The sequence below is a fragment of the Equus przewalskii genome, chromosome 17 (assembly GCF_037783145.1).
Source record: "Equus przewalskii isolate Varuska chromosome 17, EquPr2, whole genome shotgun sequence".
NCBI classification, from domain to species: domain Eukaryota; kingdom Metazoa; phylum Chordata; class Mammalia; order Perissodactyla; family Equidae; genus Equus; species Equus przewalskii.
In genome coordinates this window covers 1,010,053-1,015,374 of record NC_091847.1, presented here as the reverse complement: position 1 = coordinate 1,015,374, position 5,322 = coordinate 1,010,053, and the positions used below count along the sequence as shown (strand labels likewise).

The window sequence follows — 5,322 nt, the reverse complement described above, 5'->3', positions numbered from 1 at the left end:
GGAGAAGATATGGAGAAAAGGGAAACTCAATCACTGCTGATGGGAATGTAAACTGGTGCAGCCACCATGGAAAACAGTATGGAAATTCCTCAAAAAGTTAAGAATAGAGCTACCATATGATCCAGCCATCCCATGACTGGGTATTTATCCAAAGAACATGAAATCAATAATTCAAAAAGATAGATGCACCCCTATGTTCATTGTGACATTATTCACAGTAGCAAAGACTTGGAAACAACCTAAGTGCCCGTCAATGGATGAATGGATACAGAAGATGTGTTATATATACATAATGGAATACTACACAGCCATTAAAAATATGAAATCGTGCCATTTGCAACAACATGGATGGATCTTAGGGTATTATGCTAAGCGAAATAAGTTAGAGAAAGCTAAATACCGTATGATTTCACTCATATGTGGAAGACAAACACACACACATATAAAGAGAATAGATTGGTGGTTACCAGAGGGGAAGGGGCGAGGGGAGGGTAAAGGGGACATTTATATGGTGACAGATGGCAACTAGACTTTTGGTGGTGAACACAATGTAGTCTACACAGGAGTTGAAATATAATGATATACACCTGAAATTTATATGTTATAAACCAATGTTACCTCAATAAAAAATAAAATTAAATTAGAAGCAACTGATTTTTTTTTTTAATGGGCAAAAGAGTTGAACAGACATTTCTCCAAAGAGAACATAGAAATGACCAAGAAGTACATGAAAAGACATTCAAGTTCATTGGTCACTAGGGAAAGCAAATCAAAATGACGGTGAAGTACCGCTTCAGACTCTCTAGGGTGGCTGGAATCAAAATGGACAATAACAAGTACTGGTGAGGACGTGGAGAAATTGGAACCCTTGTACACTGCTCATGGGACGGTAAAACGATTCAGCCACTGTGGAAAACAGTTAGGTAGTTTATCAAAAAGTTAAATAAAATTACCACAGGACCCACTAATTCCACTCCTCTGTGTATACCCAAAAGAAGTAAAAACAGGTATTCATACACGTACACACATGTTCTCCTCAGCACTGCTCACAACATCCGAAAGGGAGAGACTGCCCAAATGTCCATCAATGGATGAATGGATAAACACATTGCAGTATGTACAGGCAATGGAATGTTATTGAACCCCAAAAAGGCTTGATGTGCTGATACACGCCATGACACGAACAAACCTCAAAACATTGTGCAGCTGAATCAGCCATTCATTCATCCACAGGCCATATCCAGAATAGTGAGTCATAGTGACAGAACACACAGTGCTTGCCAGGGGCTGGGGAGGGAGGAATGGAGAGCAACAGCTGAACGAGACAGGGTTTCTTTTTGGGGTGATGGAAATATTTTGGAACTAGATAGAGGTAGTGGTTGCACAACCTCATGCAAGTACTAAATGTCACTGAGTGTCACTTTAGAAAGGGTTCGCTTTAGAAGTCACTTTAAAAAAGTGTCACTTTTAAAAAATGTCACTTTAAAAGGGCTAATTTTCTGTTATGTGAATTTTACCTCAATTTTTTTAAATGTTTTAAAAGAAGGCAACAGGACTGAGAGTCAGACCAACTTCCAGTGTCATTGCTGCAGGTCTTGTGTTCAGGTACCCTGAACTTCTCGCTTAGTCCCACTAAAAAGCAGAGGGGAGAGTTCCTGCGCTAGGCGTTTTCCAGGAGTCTTACAAAACCAGAAGAAACGCTGTGGCTAACAAAGGTGAAAGCACTTGGGGCTGTCAAGACCTGCAAGTATAGGTTGCTGGTGATTCCTGTGGGGCCAGGCCCTGTGCTTTTTGTGCATTTGTCATTTCAGTCCCTGAGCAGCAGTTGCAGAAGAGGAAACTGGGAATCAGCGAGGTGGAAGGAGCTGCCCCTTGGCCCAGGATTGGAGCTCAGACCCCTAACTCCAGAGACACACCAAACCCTTAGACTCTCGCGAACTCTCAGCTTTCACAGTTGCCTGTTTTAGCAGCAATCTTGTGCAAATGGCAGTAATTACCTAAGCTTTTCTAAATAACTGTCTTTTGTCAGCCTCACTGCATCACTTGTTTTGTGTCCTTAGTTCAAATGCCACTCGTGGTCAAGACTGTTCTTTTCAAGAGAAGCTCAGGTGCTGGAAAGAACAAGAATTATACCCAGCAGCTGCTTCATTATGACAGATTATAGTTTACCCTGAAGAAAAGCCTCCATGTGAGCTGGAAATCTTGCAGGCCCAGATCAGTGCCCTCCACCATCACTCCCACCTCCTCCGACCAACCAACGAACCACAGGGGCTGGGGTTCACAGAAACCGTGAGCACATGGGAAGAGGAAGTTGTTGGGGAAGGTGAAAAGCCAGGGAGCCCCAGGTGGCCACTGTGTCTCTCTGTGAACCACAGGAATAAGAGTAACAGTGGGTGTTTGTTGTGAGCCTGTATGTTGCAGGCATGGTCCTTATGATAAATTACTTATCCTCCCAACCATGAGCAGTGGGGGCTGGTGTCTACCATATGTCGAATATAATCACTGGGGCTCTGGTGATGAGATCCGTTCTTCTGGCAAACAGGGACTGGGATGGGCCCTGGCAGGGAGCTGGGCAGACAGAGCAATAGTCCCAGCTTCGTGCCTCAAGCAGCTAACAGTCTTGTGGGATTATGGGGGAATATATGTTGCCATGACAAGCATCAGCAAGGGTGAGGAGGGGGGGACCTGGGCAGGACTGGCCATGCAGAAAACAGGGTGGGGTGGGTCAGGGGAACTGGGCGTAGGGTCCCAGGTGGAGAAAGATGTATGAGGGAGGCAAAGGCAGGAGAGAGCCTGCCAGAGGTCCCACAGGGTAGCAGGGAAACACAAGCCCACCGCTTGCTGGGCTATGCCACCTGGAGATCAGGTTCCAGACCGCCAGTCACCCACCAGTTGGCCCTCCTTCCCTGGGTTCAGAAACATGTTGGGCGTGTGTGAGCTGGGAGGCAGGAGGGTGCCTTGCATGAAGATACTTCCCGAGGGGAACAAGCAGGCACTCCACCTAGGGACTTATGCGACCTCCCCTCCTCCTGGACCCCAGACACTTCTCTGTCCCTGGGGTTCTGGGCCCTGCCCAGTGACATCTTAAGAGGTTCTCAGCATCCAGCAAGTCTCTATGTCTCTCTGAACCTAAATGTTCTCGTCTGACCAATGGAGACTCCTCCAGCCAGGGCTGTGGGTTAAATGAAGCAGACTTGATGGTAGGCGTGTGGGTGACTCCTCCTCTACACTGAGCATGGTCTCGATGCCTGCCAGCTCTTAACTCATCTGTCTAATCCTCATGACCCCCTTGGGAAGCAGCAACTGTTATTAGACATTTGACAGGTGGGGAGCTGAAGGCACAAGGAGGTTATGCAGCCTGTCTGAGGTCACAGACTAGTAGGTGGTGGCGCTGGAATTCCAACTCCAGTTGCTGGCTCCAGTGTACTTGGGCTAGCCCTGAGTAAGGGCCCACATCCACCTCTCCCTCCTGATCTCCCTCAGCAGGTCCCCCACATCTTCTGTTGAGGCCATAGATATCCTGAGGAGCGAGGCAGAGGACACTGGAGGCAGAGATACCACTGAAGATTCCAGGCAAAAGGTGGCTACAGGCAAGACATGTCAGTGGACAGCAGAAAGCACCGAGGCTAACGAGGGAGGTGCTGCCAGTCTCCTGAAAAGGCAACTAAAGGTAGAGGAAAGACACAGCTTGAGTGACATGACCATCAACTCCATCTTCTCCTCATGAAATGCCTTCAGAATGAGCCAGGTCTTCTTTAGCCCAGAGAACCAGGAAGTAGAAGTGCGGCGTCCAGGTCTGAAGGGCGGGGAGCAAGTTTTGCTGTATTGGATGCCACGTCTTTTTGGTTCACGTGCTTTCAATTAGTCTCTCTGATCTTATGGAACACTCTTTATACATACAATTCATGTCGTCAAAAATCAATGTGCCTGGAGTGACCGAGGCGGCGGCGAGTGGATCCCAGCGGCTTAGAAAAATCCTGCAAAAATGTCTCTGTACCCATCTCTTGAAGACCTGAAGGTAGACAAAGTAATTCAGGCTCAACTGCCTATTCTGCAAACCCTGCCAACCCAGCAGTTTTGTCTGAAGCTTCTGCTCCTCCCATCTCTCAAGATGGAAATCTCTATCCTAAGCTGTATCCAGAGCTCTCTCAGTACATGGGCCTGAGTTTAAATGATGAAGAAATACGTGCAAATATGGCCATGGTCCCTGGAGCACCAATTCAGGGACAATTGGTAGCAAGACCTTCCAGTAAGAACTATATGATGGCTCCTGTAACTGGCAATGATGTTGGGATTCGTAGAGCAGAAATTAAGCAAGGGATTCGTGAAGTCATCCTGTGTAAGGATCAAGATGGAAAAATTGGGCTCAGGCTTAAAGCAAGAGACAACGGAATATTTGTTCAGCTAGCCCAGGCAAATTCTCCAGCCTCGCTGGTTGGCCTGAGGTTTGGGGACCAAGTACTCCAGATCAACGGGGAAAACTGTGCAGGCTGGAGCTCTGATAAATCGCACAAGGTGCTCAAACAGGATTTTGGAGAGAAGATTACTATGACTATTCGTGACAGGCCCTTCGAATGAACAATTACCATGCATAAGGATAGTACTGGACATGTTGGTTTTATCTTTAAAAATGGAAAAATAACATCCGTAGTGAAAGATAGTTCTGCAGCCAGAAATGGTCTCCTCACAGAACATAACATCTGTGAGATCAATGGACAGAATGTCATTGGGCTGAAGGACTCTCAAATTGCAGGCATACTGTCAACATCTGAGACTGTGGTTACTATTACAATCATGCCTGCTTTTATCTTTGAACATATTATTAAACGGATGGCACCAAGCATTATGAAAAGCCTGATGGATCACACCATTCCTGAGATTTAAAAGTCATGGCACAACGGAAACTTCGCTGAACTTCTCCAGTTTACTTCTTTGGCAACTTAACTTTATATTACGCACATGAAGCTTTCTAGGAGCCAGAGAGCATATGCTGCATGAGGACCTTTCTGTCTTACATCATGGCTGGGAGTCTTACTGTTTGATCTGATACCTTGTTCAAACTTCAAGATAGTTGTATAGCCTTATCCTGGTTTTACAAATGTGAAACTTCGAAAACATTTACTGACTTTCATAGAATAGTTTCTCTACTGGAAACCTGATGCTTTTACAAGCCGTTATGATTAGGATGACTGATACAGGCTTAGCTTTGTGTTAGAACCAGTTACCTTTATCCTAGAAATCAAGTAGTGCTGTTTAATTACTTTAGTTCTATGGGATATTTGCATTTTTACTGTGTTTACCATAGCACATTTAGAATGATTG

General features: G+C 45.6%; 1 pseudogene; it reads left to right on the top strand.

The window, feature by feature from the left end:
* Positions 1–3,931: 3,931 nt before the first annotated feature.
* Positions 3,932–5,016, top strand: LOC103562095 (syntenin-1 pseudogene; annotated as a pseudogene).
* The last annotated feature ends 306 nt before the right edge of the window (positions 5,017–5,322 follow it).